Genomic DNA, 18,406 nt, shown 5'->3' with positions numbered 1-18,406 from the left:
ATGAACACCCATGCATACACAGGCATGAACATCCTTGCACACAACTTATACACATCCATGTACACACACACACACACACACACACACTAAAGTGGGTAGTAGCAGGTGTGTTTCAAGCATTCGGTGTATTGGTTTGGGAAAATAGACAGCTAGTGGATGAAACCATATTACATAAGCACTTACCATAAAGATCCGGATCCAGGAAAATCAAGTTGAACAAAACCGCAAATGTTTTGTGTCTGTTGAGACATTCCCAAATCCCTTGTCTTGTTTGTTGTTCCTGGAATAAAAGGGATGAAGCCATGGTGAAGGCAGAGGAAAGTGGAGTTCAGATCCAACAAAGAGTTCTCTGAAAAGCTCAAACTACTGAATGGAGCTCGAATGACCTGGTCAGCAAAGCGCTTGATGAGCATGATCTCTAGCACCCATGTGAAAAGCCAAGCAGGGCAGAGTGTGCGTGTGTGTGCATGTGTGCCTCAGTGTGTGTGTGTGTGTGTGTGTGTGTGTGTGTGTGTGTGTGTGTGTGTGTGTGTGTTTACAATTTCATCTTGGGAAGGGGGATCCCTGGAGCTAACTAGTCAGTCACCCTAGCCAATTAGTAACATCCAGGTTCAATGAAAAATCCTATTATCAGTAAGACTGAGAAACTTGCTGTCTGGCCCTCATAAACACAAGCATACTTATACACATGTATGTACACCCCCCCAACACACACACAAATACAAAAGCAAACTAATAGAAACCTAAATGAACAGTCTAAGCCTAAGACTTGCTTTTTGGATTCTCCATGCTTTAAAGCAGGACCGTAGAAACTGGACTATTACCATTGTGCAACTGGGGAAACTGAGGCTCCGAGGCAGGAGACTGCCACTGATCTAATAAGTTGCCCTTCAAACTTTTCCAGATGGTGCCTTTTGACTATTGGTGATACACAAGACCAAGAGGGTTTGCATTCCAGAGAGCTTCATCTACACGGCCTAAATGTATTTTCCTGTTTACTTCAAGAAGAAACAGCAAAGCCTTATTCTAGCCATATTCTCCAGAAACTGAGATTTGCCTGACAAATGAGGAACAAACTAAATAAAAGTGTCTTCTATTTCCTGAGCAGGTTTTACAATGTATTACCACACACTGTCTCCTGAAAAAGTGTCTATATCTTTTTCTGTATACAGGCTTCTGTTACCACGACTGTTTTATTTTTCATAAGCAGATGACATTAGGGTAATGAAGAAGTAAACGGTTAAATAGAGTGTCCTGGAGCTGCTGTGCATTGAGAATCGTTGCACAGAGCCTCTAATACAAGATATATCTGTGCAGACACCGCTGGGCAGGTACTCACTGCAGTCCCTGGCACAGGCAAGGTTACAGGGGAGCTTGTATTTTGTTCCCTGAGGGGGTGGCGGCCTATAATGCGTGTTAGAGTAAACCAGGCTATTTTCTCCATGACCGTTGCACAGACTAATGTTGCTTCTCCATGTAGGATGAGAGGTAACCTGTGAGGTGCCCAAAGTAATTGGTAAAACTGTGTGCGTAGATATATCTTGCTGGGCGGAGGAGCTCAAACTGTTCTGAGACCCACATAATGGTGAAAAATGCAGCGTAGTGCTTCAGAATATAGCTGTAATGATTTTGCTTCCTGCGAGAGTGTCCTTTTACTCTGACACTAAGACAAAAGCTCCACTGTGCACCACAGGATATATGTCTACAAGCCTCACACTCGGTGGACTCTCTAAACGTCTTTCTCCAAGAGAGCTAATACTGTTCTCATCCATGTTTCCCAGAGACAGGCTTGGGCAGAACACCATGTGTGCGTGCGGGGCTGGCCTTCCCTGTGTTTTGAGTCCCTTCTTCAGATGATACACTAACTCGCTCCAGAATGCAAACAGTTTCTCTGCCAGGGGAGGGGAGAGATTTCTTTGAGGCACATTTGTAAAGATACCGGAAGCAACTCTCAAACATTCCAGAGAATGGCAGGTAGCCAGATTTGTAAGCTAAGGAACCCCCTCCTGAGACTGGCCTATACCTGCCCAGAATAAAAGACTTGATTCATAGGAGGGCATGCAGTTCAGAAGCAGGACAACTTCCCAGGCTCTTAATCATGCCGTCTTCTTCTGAAAAGCTGGTGGGGACCTCGAGAAGCAGCATATAGCTGACAGCTTTTGAGGCAGTAAAAAGGCCCATATTAAAAAAATATTCCCTTGATGTATGCTCAGCACACAGCACATACTCGGTAAATATGTTTTGGAACAGAACCAACATCATTATCTCTGACCTGGACAGAGCGTCTTTCGTAGTGAGTCAAACAGAGGCATCTGCACTAAGGAGCTGGCTGGGCATCCAAGGCTGTTAAATGACGGACTCCCAAGAGAAACCCATAGACCAAAGTGCAGCGCACTGCATTTCTTATGGGATTCCTAAAACGTGAATCAGCAAGCACGGGAGTACCTTCAGCTGCTAATGAAATAAACGAACAGATAATTGAAGGGAAGCAGCCCATCTAAGTCCAACATCCCAGTCCACACTCACATCCACACCTCCCTGCAAGCACCACTCACACTTAATAAGCCTGGCTTCCCTTGGAAAAAGGACTGAAGGCTAAGTGGAAATTCGAAATGGGTGCTGAAATTTTATTGAGGAGGGTATGGGCTGCTTCTGGCTGGGAAACCAAGGTGGTGAAAAGAGACGTTCGTGGCCCTATTAAATTTTGGAGGAATGTCATGGGATGTGCCCTCTACCCACTTCCCCACAGAGGAGCTGAAGGCTGGCTGCCGAGCCTCGCCAGGGTTTGGGAGCTAGTTTCCAGGCCTTCAGTTTCTAGCTTCTTGGACCGTTTGCTCTCTATGTGACATAAGATTTGTGGAGGGTTTCTGCTTCTCCACATCTTGAAAGTTCGTAATTTGAAGTCACACCCTTACAGCAATGCTGAGTGCTGAGTGCTGAGTTTAAAACAGTAAACAAGAAAGAGCAAATCCCCAAGTTCCCACATATTTCTAGTAGGAAAAGACAGTATGAGCCACTGAAGTTGTGGCTGACAACCTTCGAGGGAAAGAAAAACAACAGCCTGAGCTTCAGAAAGACCCAGAATAAAGTTCCGGACCTATATTTATTAATCAGGCAATCACAGGGCTAAGAAGTATTGTCCCCATTAGTAATAAGGAAAGTGGGCTGAAGTTGTGCTGGTAACTTAGGTTGTGGGTCAAATTAAGAGTAACTATTAGTACATAAACTATTTTTATTTAACCTTAAGAATCGTAAGCACCAAATTTACCATCTTCTCCCCCCCCCCTCTCTCTCTCTTCCTTTCCTATTCATGTCATTACCAGCAGACTAAAGATCAGATCAAGAGATACAATTGTGCAAACTTACTTGGTATTTGTCTCAAGTGGGACAATGTTGAGGTCTGGGAACTAACATCTTAAGAGGACTCAGAAATCCCTCCTATTACAACCAAGTGAACCTCGCCCTCCACTTCTAATAAAGTATGGTACTGATGGAGGTAGATTAATGGTGAATTCCAGCTATGCATTAGGACTCAGAAATGTAATATGGTATTCATGTAATATTCTAGATTCCCATTATACTGCTTTAAAAATAAATATAACCGAAAAGGTTTTCACCAAACTCAGGATCAAAACCTCACAGCAGTGACCTTTCTAAGCATAAAGCTGGAAATTTGGTGAAGCCAAAGATGTAATTCTTTATCTGTGGTATGTAACCAGATTCTTAAAATAGCACTAATGATAGATAAAGTAATTGCATTATGCAAATCAGTTTAAATCTAATTGTGAGTCAATATATGACCAGTAAGTTTGAAACTCAGATACTTTCTAATTTTAAAGTGTGATATCCCAAAGAGACAGAGAGAGAGAGACAGAGACAGAGACACAGAGAGAGACAGACAGAGAGAGACAGAGAGACAGAGAGAGACAGAGAGACAGAGAGACAGAGAGAGAGAGACAGAGAGAGAGAGAGAGAGAGAGAGAGAGAGAGAGAGAGAGAGAGAGTCAATGTCTACGTGCATTTTATGGGGTCACTTGATTCCCTAAACCAGGCTGTAAACGCATATCTACAACTCTGTTTAAGAGAATGGATTACCAATTAGCCTAGTTTACTTTTCTGCTGCTTTGATAAATACCAGGAACATAAACAACTTGGGGAGGAAAGGGTTTATTACACCTTAAACTCCCAGGTGACAGTTCATCACTGAGGGAAGCCAAGGCAGGAGCTGAAGCAGAGGAATGATACTTACTGACTTGGCCCTCATGGCTTGTTCCACCTGCTTTTTTGTATATGACCCAGGACCAACTGCCCAGGGGTGGCACCCACTCACAGTGAGCTGGGGTCTCTCACATCAATTAATAACTGAGAAAATGTTCCACAGGATTAGCCTACAGGCTAATCTAATGGAGGCATTTTTTTCCAGTTGATCCTGGTTTGTGTCAAGTTGACAAATGAAGCAACCAGTGCACCAACTGTTTACAGCACCTACAGTTGCTGGTGGGGAGAAGAGTAGGAGCCCAGGAGTAAAACCCCACTGTCCTGGGGTTTTATGTCACTAGCCATTGTTTACAAAGCCCCTGTGAGCTCAATTTCATTGTTTCCACCTGAAAATATACCATACAAGCAAGGGTCGAGTCTGTAGATCTTCTGAAACGGGAGGACATTTAAAAGCCAACAGTAAACTGCATGCTCTGGCAAAAGAATATTGTGCTGACTTTTGCATAGTCACAAAATCCAGAACAGATTATTCAAAGAACTCTCTGGAAGCTGACAAGCTTATAAAAGCAGTCCTAAGGAAAAAAAAAACTCTGTATCTTGCATATATAGCAAAGTTACGGTGTGTCACTTGCGCTATAAATCGTCACTATTACTACTCGGAGCAGAAGGGAATGTACATATATAAAGATATATATGAGCATAATTTTGTATTCCCAGAGGAAACTGAAAAATTATGTACATTAAATAGCGTTTTAATTGCAACATGAAAAACGATATTTAATGGCTGGTAACGTGGTTCTCAGTCCCACAAGGGTAAAGTCAAGTGAAGCTGCTGCCTGGTATAATGGGGAAAAATTGGCCTTTGGAGGCACCAGGCCTAGGCAGAAATTCTGACTGTCACCTCTATTGCCTCTCACTCAATTGCTTTGGGGTCTCAGTTTCCTATCAGTAAAATAGAGAGATCACATATGCATTTTTACAAAGTTTAGGGAATTAAAATTAAAATGTTGCCACCCTGTCCATTTCCCAAGTCAATTAGAAGGCTAAATGTAGAGAACTATTGTCCTGTAGTGAGTTATCCAACTGGCCAATACCAGTCTTGTTGCTCAGAAGCTGACGAGATAGGACTTGAACTCAATATATATTTTTCAATTTTCAAATTCTATGCTTATCTGAGCATATATGAAAGCAGGATTTAAAACCTCTGAAAACTAGACCATGTGGGACAACAATTTCCAGGCATCCTTGGACTGAAACATTCCATCTACTGTGGAAGCTCCTTAAGACAGGAAGTAAACAACTCAAAATAGATTTCAGAAGTCCCTGAAACTGATCAAATTCACTAGGCCCCTCCCTCCCAAGAGTGAAAAATAAGAACTGCTTGAGAATTACTATCAAACTAGCCAAGCTGTCTTGAAGAAGCAGGACCAGGTGAAAGAGGCTTAGGCCATCTGAGCTTTCTAGAAAGGACACTCTCCACATGACAAGCTGCCTTTGCTATGTGTAGTATGTTGCCGAAGGCAAGCATGCCTTCCCAATGACTCAGGTTTGGTTTGGCCAACAGCAAGTGCTCATAGATAGCAAGGTGGTGGGAAAGTCAGGCTGGGCATCGGTTTCTGTGGCTACCTCCATCACGTCCTCAAGTGCCTATCAGAGCCATGCCACACCTAGCACATCTTAGATGCTGGTAACCATTTTCCCCTTGTCCTTTGGGTCTGAGTTAAGATGGAAAGGACTCTTCTCTGCTGCTAACTCTGGAGTCTGGTATTCTGCTAATGGCTTCCTGGCCCTTGTAAATTGAACCTTGTTAACTTTCTGAAATAACACCAATTGAGTATGCCACCTGGCTCCTTCCAGAACTCCAACCGAATCTTGAACATCAGAAAAGACCCACTCTGGAGTCACTGCTCTTTGATGTAGCAGAGTGATCACAGGAAAGCTCTAATACATGAAGTCTCATTACCAGCTAAGAGGAGAACTGGTTACATTCTCTGAGTTATGAGGACCCAACAACTGGATAATGCAGCAAATCAATCAGTGAGAAAACGAAAACACCACTGAGTTCTGTATCAGAAGATAAATGTAAATGAATATTTTATAAGCTCATCCAAATATCGCAACATCAACAAAACCTAGTGACTCCTTATCCTACCATCACGAAGTGTATCATGAAAAGGTGGAGAGAGGTGAGCAATGTCAGACAAAAGACCTTAGGAAATGAACACGGGCTGTTACTAATGTAGCAGTGAAGCTCATGAACTCCATACATTCAAAGATGTTCCCTCTCACTGAACTACAATATACAGATACGTATATGTAGTTATGCATACCAGCACGGAAACAAGTCTATTTGAATGCAACCAATCCCTGGACTACTGAAACCTCTATTAATTGGACTATGTTCTGCTGTGTAGTTTCTATCCTAAGACATTCTATTTTATAAAAATAAATAAATAAATAAATTTTCACTTGACATTGAGTTTTTCTCTTAAACGAAGAACTTCTCTCTTTAAATTAATAACCTATCTGTTATTGTTCAGATCTTTAATGTCCACCAAAGGCTCATGTGATGAGGGCCCCCAATATAATAATGTTCAGTGGTCAGACTTTGAGGAAATAACAGATCCTCAACGATTGGCTTAGTGCACTGATGGACTCACGCCTGGATGGACAGATGGGAGGTGTTGGAATCCGAGGGAATGGGACATACTTGAAGATAGTGCACCCTTGAGGGCCGTCTTTGGGTTCCTGTCTTGTCCCTGTCCACTTCCTTTCCTCATCTCTGCGCTCTGATTTGCTTTGTTATTGTTGTATTTTTGTCTCTCTTTTTGTCTGTTTGCTTTGTGGCTGTCATGAGGTCAGCACCTCTGCTACTCACCACAATATTCTGCCTCACTACGGTGCAGAAACAGCATATCTACTCAGCCATGGACTAGAACCTCTAAAATCACGAAACAAAATAAACCCTTTCTCCTCAAAGTTGAAAAGTAGTATTTTGCCCCAACCAGAAGCTGAGGAGCATGCTTTCTCCATCTTCTGACCTTCCATACCCCAAGCCCCGCCCTCCTCCAAGACAATGTTCTCAGGAGACTCATTTGCCCAAGTAAAGGGATCTCTTTTACTTCACTTCCTTGTGTGATTAAACTCACCTTCCTCACCCAAGTCTTCCTCCTCTTCTTCTATTCCTTGCTTCTCTCATTCAAGCACACCTAATTAGTAGAAAAAAAGTTGGCTAAAAATGCACATTGAGATCTTATCCATATTCGATACCAATTTCTGGACCATAAAATTCCTTATTGGCCAACAGGGGGCTCTTTGCTTATGCCTAAAAGAGCCCCCTTCCACTTTGTGCTTAAAACAAAGCACAAATGAATGTACTTTTACTAACCCTGATATGCAACAGAAACCAAAAAAAGGATTCTTCTTATTTCTTTTGTGTGAATGAGGTGCGATTGGACACAAACATTGTCCTCATTGCAAGTACGTAAAGATAGGACTGCCTGTGGTATTTGCCACAGGAGGAATTCAGAAGGTAAGAGGACTGAGGTCACACACCAGTGACCTATCCTGTTTAGGGTGGTTTGACAGAGATGGGGGCCCATGCAATCCGTGCCGAACTCATAGCCACCAGTGGATAAAAGTGAGAGTCCTAGTGTGAAGTCCTGGCAGCTGTCTTTCATAATGACTACAGTCTCTCTGGCAGAGAGCGCTGGCTCTGTACTTCAAAGCTAACCCCTACCCACCTCTGAAGTGGCATGGCTGACCACTGTAGGACAAACAGGGAATATAGTTAACTGTGTCCTTTTGATCACCTTGCACTGCTTTTTCCCTTGACTCCAGAGTAGAGTGGTTTCCATTTACCCTTTAGCATGTGGGTTTGGGCAGCAGAAGATTATCTCAATGCAAAGGCCTTGAAGTCTCGAATTAGCACATTCGCTATACAATATGATTCATCCCCAGAGAACTTTCCCATCTGAAGCTAATTAACTCTCCACACATGGGTGTGAGGTAAGCATGATGTGGTCATCGCCAAAGTGTAAGAAGAGATTAGAGCTGGGGAGGTCACAGGTTGTGCCAACGTTCTTAGGGAATTGTGTCATCACACAGGAATCTGGCTCCGTCTCTCTGCCCTCTCTAGGATCTGAACCAATTTACCACGTTTTGCCCATTTATTCCTTATTTCATTTTGTTAAAGGTGCAGGCAGATAGGAGCCCTTCAACGAAAGACCATGTTCAAAACTTTAGTGTCATTTCCAAACTGACTCGGCAACAGGAGTCGCTATCCCTGATCTTCTTCAGGAAGATGTGTGACTGGACAGAGTTGGTCCTGTCCTTTGAGAATAAGGCTAAGAGTGACATATCTTCACCCAGCTTTCCAGGAAGCACACGGTGGGGCTCGCTCTCATGTCTTCAGAGCCACCCGTGCACAGGCAGCCTTGAGGCCAGGCTCAGTAGGTGCTGGGAGAGCGAACTGCTCAAAACAGCAACACAGCGGCAGACCCTTCTTGACACACTTGATTAGAGCAGTCCTCTGCAGCACTCTCAGTGCTCCAGATGATCCCCACAGCACGGCATGCTGCAAACATTTGAGCTTGCTCTACTGTCAGCCTTTTGGATTTTGCAGAAGGAGAACCAAGGTAGGCTAGTGTCCAGAGAGAAGCAAGCGTCAACCTCCAAGACCGTGCCTTTTCTCTCTTCTTGATTCCCCATCCTCTTCCACCTGCTCCAAGTCCCCAGCCTTTTACAACCACTGTCTCCTATCCTATTGCTGTAGAGCAGAGAAACTTTTCCCACTCGTGATTCCACTTTGCCTGAGAAGCGTTTATGCATTTCAGGTTTATAAAGACCTAACCCTGACTTGCTGCAGGTCAGAACAAATTTTATTTTAAAGCAACTCTTTGGCATACGTTATTATTGTACTATTTAAGATGAGACTATATTTGCATGCTAATAAGAGGAATAAATTGTTTAATTTTACACGGAGAATTAAATTTGGGGCTGCTGAGATAGTCTAGTGGCTAAATGTGCTTGCTGCCAAGATTGACGACCTGAGTTCAAACTCCAGGAAAAACCTAGTGGAAGAAAAGTGAGTGCTGTTTTCCAACCTCTATGTGGGCGTATCATGTTGTGTGAGTGCCTCCCTACATAAAATAGATATCAAAGTAAAAATGCTAAAGGATTAAATCCTGGCTGAATATTTGATTCTACAGGACACAGAGGATCTTCTACACTTTTCAGAGTTGACTGATATTGATTTGATAGTAGTCAATGCTGAGAATGCCACTTTGCATTAACGTGCTGCACAAAATGCAGAAATAATGTCTACGGACGTTTTAGAAATTGTTGGAAATTCTGTCCTCCTCCCAGGGTAACATTTATGATTTTATCATAATCTCAACATTTTTATGAGTTTTATGATTTTTATGCCACATCAGCAAACACAATTTGAAAGTTTTAAGATCAAACACTGTAATGCAATAGAACTCAGATACACTGATAAGATGCTTATGTGCTGAGAAACAGTGGAAGGAAAATATTAAAACTCCTTGTTTTCCATAATTAAAGAATGCAACTTTGTGTTGATCGAAGAAAAAATGAAATAAAATAAAAAACAAAAAAAAATCCCACTGCAATTCACAACATAACACAGTCTCAATCTAGCTTGTTTCATTGCAATTCACAACATAAAACAGTCTCAATCTAGCTTGTTTTCAGGCAGGCGGTACCCATGACGTCAGAGAGGGTGTAGGCATGCGCAGTACAAGACACGCATGCTGTCTGTTCGGAACTAAGGTAACAGTGAAGCTGCATGGGGTGACACAGACTAGCACTGCAGAGACACCCAGGGATGAATTTACTTTCGATCCTGAGTTAATTTGAGGTTCTTGCACATTCAAAATCTGTCACTCACTCTTGATAAAGTTGTGTGACCCTACTATTGTGATCCACGGTTTAAGAAGCTGTTCATTACACTTTGCTTTACTGGTCTTTTCTTTGGGGAGCGCACATTCTCACACCCATCAGCCCCCGCTCCTACAATGTCAGTTTCTAAATTACCAACCTGAGGAGTCTGCGTTATAAATCTTATTTTCTGCCACCTTTATACAGTGTGGATTGAGTAGAGACTTATCACTCCATTTAAATAGTCCCAATAATCATTAAAATAATCTTAACATTTCAGTAATCTAAAGAGTACAATACTGTAAGTAGACAGCCGAGTAGGAGAGAACAGAAAGTCCAAAAAACCTCAACTACACTGACAAGTTTAAACAGACTTTAAAAAGTTAAATTGTGACAGAAGAATGAGAGAAAAAAATAAAGCTGGATCTATACCCTGTATGATATACAGAATCCAATGCTATAAAATTCCAGAAAACTACTTGGCATAGTAATGCTATAAAAAGTATGTTTTTTTTAAAAAAAATCCTTATATATCATTAACATATATTGATGTACTTATCAAGAAAATAATATGATATCTGGGATTTGTGTATTAATATTCTCAATATGAGGTGGACAATAGATAAGATTGGGTAATATTCAAATGACTAAAGGTGGATGGTGGGTGTCTGGGAGTTGTTATAGTTCTTCTAATTCATGTATGCCTAAAATTATATTGTTCTTTGGAAAATTTCCTAAAATTATTTCATGATAACTTTTTTTATATATATATTTTTTTATTAACTTGAGTGTTTCTTATTTACATTTCTAGTGTTATTCCCTTTCCTGGTTTCTGGGCAAACATCCCCCTAATCCCTCCCCCTCCCCTTCTTTATGGGTGTTCCCCTCCCCATCCTCCCCCCATTGCCGCCCTCCCCACAACAATCACGTTCACTGGGGGTTCAGTCTTGGCAGGACCAAGGGCTTCCCCTTCCACTGGTGATCTTACTAGAATATTCATTGCTACCTATGAGGTCAGAGTCCAAGGTCAGTCCATGTATAGTCCTTAGGTAGTGGCTTAGTCCCTGGAAGCTCTGGTTGCTTGGCATTGTTGTTCATATGGGGTCTCGAGCCCCTTCAAGCTCTTCCAGTTCTTTCTCTGATTCCTTCAACGGGGGTCCTATTCTCAGTTCAGTGGTTTGCTGCTGGCATTCGCCTCTGTATTTGCTGTATTCTGGCTGTGTCTCTCAGGAGAGATCTACATCTGGCTCCTGTCGGCCTGCACTTCTTTGCTTCATCCATCTTGTCTAATTGGATGGCTGTATATGTATGGGCCACATGTGGGGCAGGCTCTGAATGGGTGTTCCTTCTGTGTCTGTTTTAATCTTTGCCTCTCTATTCCCTGCCAAGTGTATTCTTGTTCCCCTTTTAAAGAAGGAGTGAAGCATTCACATTTTGATCATCCGTCTTGAGTTTCATTTGTTCTAGGCATCTAGGGTAATTCAAGCATTTGGGCTAATAGCCACTTATCAATGAGTGCATACCATGTATGTCTTTCTGTGATTGGGTTACCTCACTCAGGATGATATTTTCCAGTTCAGACCATTTGCCTACGAATTTCATAAAGTCATTGTTTTTGATAGCTGAGTAATATTCCATTGTGTAGATGTACCACATTTTCTGTATCATGATAACTTTTAAGCAGCACAAGAAAGTAAGAATGATGTACTTGGAATGGGGAAAGGTCCTTCCAATCATGGATAGAACCCAGGAAATGGAAAATTAAAGTTTCAGTAATTCAACCACAGTTTTAAGAAATTCCATATGCAAAAGATATATATCATAAGTAAAGTCAAGAACAAGTGGCAACCTGGGAAAATAATTTTCAACTCAAATCACAGACAAAAACAAAACCAAACACTCAAGCAATTTTGCTGGTATAAAAACAGCTACCAGCATAGTTTCCATAAGAAACTTATGAGCAATGAATAGGAAAGCTGTCAAAAGACATAACTGTGTTGCAGAACATAAATAAAACAGTCTTTAAACATCATTTAAAAAAAAAAGTTGGGCACGTTTCCAAAGAGGAAACATATAAATCAAAATTATATTGTCAGTTTTCTAGAATTTGGTCAATCTGATAGGTTAGCCTGCTTGCTGGTTCTCTCTTCTGAGAAACCCACAAACAGTAGGCCTTACATGTGGTACTGATGGGATCCCGGCTGTTAAAGAACAATTCACAACAGCATTCAACTCTTCGATGCATTGAGCCTGGACCCCAAATCCTAATTCTAGAAATTCCTTCCGGCATCCATGTTCAACGGATCTTCCATTGAGTATCTCCCATGATATTCAACACACACACCACACCACACACACACACACACACACACACACACACACACACACACACACACACACACAGACACACACACACACGCACATGCACACACACATGCACATGCACACACTCACCATGTCACCTCTTAGAATTTAGAAGCAATGAGATAAAACCATTGCATGTATCTACGTGTATCTACATAAGTCCATGCAATAAGCTTATATGGAAAATTAGCAAAGGTGAAGGTTTGTGGCTAGAGTGACAGGTAAAGAACTAAAGAATGAGAGGGCAGAAGTAACAAGAATACACCTCAAAGTGTACTCCTCATTGGTCTGGTGTTTCCACCCATGAGTACATGTGGCTTGGTGCCACTGGCCTGACAGTTCCCAGTTACCAACCTGTCATACAGTTAAACATGACAGTTCCTTCTAAGGGGGTGGGAGGGAAGGACCTGAGCTCCATGACCTGGATCCATATGGCCAGGCATGGTAGTGAAGGGTTATACACTAGTGCTGAGGAGACACAGAGGGGAGGATCCCTGGAGTTCACTAGCCAGGCAGCACCTAGCCCACTCGGAGAGATTCAGGCCACTGAGAGATCTTGTTGCAAAGGAGGTAAATGTCCTCCTTGTCCTCTGGCCTCCATATAGCCTTGCATCTGTATACACACATGCATTAAAAATATCCCGGTGGTTAGTGCGAAACAGCATCTTTGTTTAGCTTTAGAGTACATCACTTGATGGTGGATGTAAGGGAAATCGCCAATCGCCATCCCCACTACATTCTGAAAGTCAGTTGGTAACATCCCCTGAATACAGTGAAAGCCATTCACAGATCTGTGGAATAAAAGTATTTGGTACGCCCATAAGGATGAGAAACCACCTTCTTTCAGAATAGGAGGGTGACACCATGCCAGCTCATTTATACATTCATTGGCCCACATTGTTTCAATATTCCTAAAAGTGTAGGGAGAAGAGGTAGCCCCAAGTGAATGTGTAAAGTAGATGAAGTCTTGAGTTGAATGTGAACTCCTGACAAGGACCAATAATCCCTCAGACCTCTGGGAGTTGGAAAAGCCTCCCATGTGGTCCAACCACAAGTGTTCCATTGACCAATGAATGCAAAAATTATCACGTGCAGAGCCCAAAATGCTGAGAGGCAATGGAGGTAATGGGAGCAGATTTAGCTTGTTAACAAAGACCTCCCACCAAGGCCAACTGATCTGCCCTTCTGCCATGCACACCAAATGTCTGAGGTTTGGGTGGATACGGTTGGTGCCCTCGTTCAGAGTGAGCATGGCCCTCTTTCCCTGTTTTCTTGGATGTCTGTCTGTCCTTCCCTCATTCTTTCATCACCTCGGCCAGGCTTTCAGGTCTGAGCCACGTGGGCCATGACACAGAAGAGTGATTTATCTTTGGCTCGTTGAAATATTGGAAATAGTACAACATCTCCTCTGACTATAATAGAGGTTCTGAGGTCCCCTTCTGCAGGCAAGAAGAGGAGGCCTGGAATCCCTCACCTGAACCCTCAGTAAACAGACTCTACATCCAAAACCTTCCCTAAGGGGAAAAGACGCTGAGGTCCTTTGGACACACATGGTAGGGGTGAAAAGACCTCTTCTCAGCTCAGTGAACAAGTTAGATAGATTTCCATTACTTCAGCTCCTCCACAGCCTGAGTGTATAACATTGGCCAAGTTACTGTGTCTCAGTCTACTCCTTGCAAGAATATCTCAATAATAAAAAAACAGTGATCTCCCTGCCCCACATGTGGCCCATACATATACAGCCACCCAATTAGACAAGATGGATGAAGCAAAGAAGTGCAGACCGACAGGAGCCGGATGTAGATCGCTCCTGAGAGACACAGCCAGAATACAGCAAATACATAGGCGAATGCCAGCAGCAAACCACTGAACTGAGAATAGGACCCCCGTTGAAGGAATCAGAGAAAGAACTGGAAGAGCTTGAAGGGCTCGAGACCCCATATGTACAACAATGCCAAGCAACCAGAGCTTCCAGGGACTAAGCCACTACCTAAAGACTATACATGGACTGACCCTGGACTCTGACCTCATAGGTAGCAATGAATATCCTAGTAAGAGCACCAGTGGAAGGGGAAGCCCTGGGTCCTGCTAAGACTGAACCCCCAGTGAACTAGACTGTTGGGGGGAGGGCGGCAATGGGGGGAGGGTTGGGAGGGGAACACCCATAAGGAAGGGGAGGGGGAGGGGGATGTTTGCCCGGAAACCGGGAAAGGGAATAACACTCGAAATGTATATAAGAAATACTCAAGTTAATAAAAAAAAAAAAAAAAAAAAAAAAAAAAAACAGTGATCTCAAGGGAGGAAATCAATTTTTTTTCCAAGCACATAGAATCATGTCTAGGAGACGAGAAGAACTCACTAAAAGCTAGCTTCTCACTTGCAGCATCTTGGAAGTGACTCTGGAAGACTGTCTGGAGCCATCCATCCAGGATTACATCCTGAAAAGTTTGGGAATGTATTCTTTGTCACCATCCTCCTTAGGCTAATTAGCTGTGGTACGAAATGGAAATTACGGAATTTCATAACTTTAACTTTACCAGTGTTGAGTGATTTACACAATCCTGCAGCTAGGAGGTCCCAGAACTACATTCCTTTCTTTGGCAAATCTATGGGTCTTCCTGTGTGAATTGCTTACCACATCTTGTCTGAGTACTGACTTCGGACTGGGGCTAGGTGGAGACTGTCCGCTCCTTTCCCTGCCTCCGTACAAAGGTTTGGAGGAAGGAGAAAAGAAGGGAAGGCACACAGAGGGTCAATCCAATCTGCCCACAGAGGCACAAGAGGCCTTAGAGGAGACACACGTAGGGTCTGATTGCAGATCCACGGGGAGCTGATAGTTCTAGGCAACAGTCAGACTCCAGAACCAGCCTCTATTCTCTACTGTGTGGGGGGTATGAAAGTCACGGCCCAGAAGGGAGTAGGAAAAAGCAGTGTCCACAGGCAGTGATTTCAGTGTGGGCCTACTGCCCTCCTCCTGGATCTCTGCTTCAGACAGGAACTGGAATGCTGACACCAAGAAAACACAGCCCCTAGATCATCTGCTCTTAGGGAATAAAGTGGAACCAATGCTCACACCCCAGTGAGAAAGAGACAACAATGCTTTCCAGGTTAGAGGTCTGAAAGTTCTACCTCTGCCTGCTTCAGACACGTCTCTCCTGTTTCCTCCTTTGAAATGCACATTTTAGTTCACTTCATAGAACAGTGTAATTCGTGCCTGTAGCTGCTCTATACATATTTATTCGGATATTAAATTGTATCGCTAATATTACAATTACCAAAATTATAATGTAATATACATATTAATGAAGTAATATTTAGCAGACAGCTGCTATGTGCTGGACAGCACTGTACCCACAGCTGTAGTAACTTCTCCTAAAACCAAGTGCCTGCCTTCCCCAGATCTTACTTCGTGATATTTTGCTAGTGATTGGTTCTACTCACCTCATGTAGAGTAACTTCCATTTTAAGTTAGCATTCATTGAGGCTTTGTAAGAGTCAGACGCCCGACGCAATGAATCATGTAATCGTCACAGCACAGCCAGGTGGGAGCTATTATTATCCCCAATTCACACAGGAGGAGTCTGAAGTTCAGAGAGAGGATAGCAACTTGCCCAAGGTTACACAGCTAGTGAGTCAAGAGAGAGAGAGAATTTCGATTCAGGTCTAGGCCCACACCCCTCCACTTTAACTCACTCATAAGCATGGCCTCAAAACCCTCTACTCTAGATTGCTGTGAAGAGCAGTGTGGTCTGTAATGATCCGGTCTGTGTTTTCTTTGTTTGTTTAACACGATTCTGTGTCTTTTGCACAATACCTTCTAGCATCCAGACAATGGGAATTTAAAAACAATTGTGTCAAGTTATGGGGCTGTGTGGCACAGCAGGCTAAAAAATGAGCCATGTGTACATAAATATTTAAATACATGCAATACACTCCATTTAGTGCATTATTCAAATCCTGGGCTTATATAAAAAGGTTTCCAGAACTTACCAGCTGCTTCCTTTTTGTGATCTCAATGATTCTCACCCAAACAGGCCTCGAAGGAACCATTTTCCAAATCAGCCGCTTTATACTGACACCTGGCCACTGATGTCATTCGCCTTTTTCTCTGTCAACCTCACACTGACAGAGGGAGAGCATCAGTTTGAAGTCCCACTCCCCAATGACTGCCCTCCCCTCAAGCTTGGTATTGTAATTCCCTCTAGACTCTAAGCAAAGCCATTCATAGCTCAGTGAAGTGAGAAGGAGTAAGCAAAGTCTAAAGAAGTCACTGAAATCGGAGATGTGCCCCAGGCCACAGGAGGTCAGGCTGGCCGGAAGCTCTCAGCTCTGTGGTGAGTCAGCAGATGGCAGTCATTTCTGCTGTTTGCCAAGCTGCAGAGAGAGTTAGGAGATGTTCCTGCATGGGGCCTTAGAACCTTGTTATTCCCTTTGATGATGGCTTCACTTGATGGCTTCACTTGATGGCTTCACTTGATGGCTTCACTTGATGGCTTCACTTGATGGTTTCACCTGATGGCTTCGCTTGATGTTTGGTTTCAACCCACTGCTGGGATTGGGGGTGGGAAGAGTGTGTGTGGTGAGGGAGGGTACTTGCAGTTAACTCCAGAATACCGCAGGAGCCCAAACAGTGCTTCTAGGGCACCTCACCAGTCCCTTCAGTGGAAAGAGGAAAAGGTGTGGGAGGGGACATTCAGCCTGCCACAGTAAGGTCTTTACACCCCTTTCATCCCAGCAATGGGCCTGGCCTGGAACCAAGGTCGGAATGCTTGTGGAATGAAGAAATGAGGTGTGAAAGGAAAGTTACATTCTCTTTTAAGGAGGCCTTTACAGAACAAATGGATGCATCAGGACACGGGTTTCATGCACCGTGCTCCAATGAGGCCTGACAAGGACCAAGGAATACACAAAGCCACGCGACCAGTGCTCCACATAGATTCCGAGGTAACGATTACCTCGTTTCTTATCATTAACTCAAAACAGTAAACGTTTGCAAAGAAATTGAGGTCGAAGGTGCAAAAGTACCAAGCTGATGTCTAAGCAGGAACACAACAGTCACTACAGCCACTGTCAACCAATGATCGTACTAGTTATGAAATCCGTCAAGAGGAATCCCAGAGGCTCGGGAATTTAATCCCTTAATGAGGCATGAAATGTGTGGTAGACAGCAGGATATAAACCAATGCAACACTTAGTGCTAGGATTCTGCACCTCTGAGCAAGAGACTGCATGGAGGAAGGCCAGAGACTGTTTCAAAGTTCCTCATGGGGTCTAGGCTCTCCTGGCCCCTTGAGGGAGAGGGACTGGGATGTGAAGCATGGCCCATTGAGACCCTAGGTTCTATCCTTGGTACTGAAAAGAAAACGGACCTATCTAAGACAGCAAGTAAGGATTTGCAGATTCTTGGGGGTGACATATTGATGGCACCATATGTGGTAGATGGCATTTCTACTGCTGTGAAGAGATGCTATGACCACAGTAACTCTTCTAAAAGGAAACGTAATTGGGGCCTGTTTAAATTCAGAAGTTTAGTTCATTATCATCACCCTAGGAAGCATGGCGGCACACAGGCATACATGGTGCTGAGGAAGAGTTCAACAACTGGATCAGCAGGGAGCATAGAGAGAAGGGTGGGGGGAGAGAGAGAGACAGAGACAGACAGAGAGACAGAGACAGACAGAGAGACAGAGAGAGACAGAGAGAGACAGAAAGACAGAGACAGACAGAGAGACAGAGACAGAGACAGAGACAGAGACAGAGAGACTGGTTCTCCATTGAACATTTGAAACCACAAAGCTCACCCCCAGTGACACTCTTTCTTCACTAAGGCCACACTTCCTATTAGTACCACTCCCTGGTGACCAAGCACTCAAATCTATAAGTCTATGGCAGGAATTCTTATTCAAACCACCACACCATAACT

At 43.3% G+C, this 18,406-nt stretch overlaps 1 protein-coding gene across 22 annotated transcripts in view; it reads right to left on the bottom strand.

The window, feature by feature from the left end:
- The window catches only part of Lypd6b (Ly6/Plaur domain containing 6B), a 175,567-nt gene that overhangs the window by 19,276 nt on the left and 137,885 nt on the right, over nucleotides 1–18,406 (bottom strand). For 8 of the 22 annotated variants that reach the window (XM_087653056.1, XM_087653055.1, XM_087653057.1 and 5 more), the window contains 2 exons: nucleotides 7,368–7,427; nucleotides 184–280 (listed from right to left, as the gene is read on the bottom strand). The gene's annotated coding sequence lies outside the window, so the exon portion shown is untranslated. 22 annotated transcript variants of the gene reach the window in all.

The sequence above is a fragment of the Rattus norvegicus genome, chromosome 3 (assembly GCF_021556685.1).
Source record: "Rattus norvegicus strain SHRSP/BbbUtx chromosome 3, alternate assembly SHRSP_T2T, whole genome shotgun sequence".
Classification (NCBI taxonomy): domain Eukaryota; kingdom Metazoa; phylum Chordata; class Mammalia; order Rodentia; family Muridae; genus Rattus; species Rattus norvegicus.
Note: the sequence above shows the minus strand (reverse complement) of the source record. Positions and strands in the feature narration are given on the sequence as shown.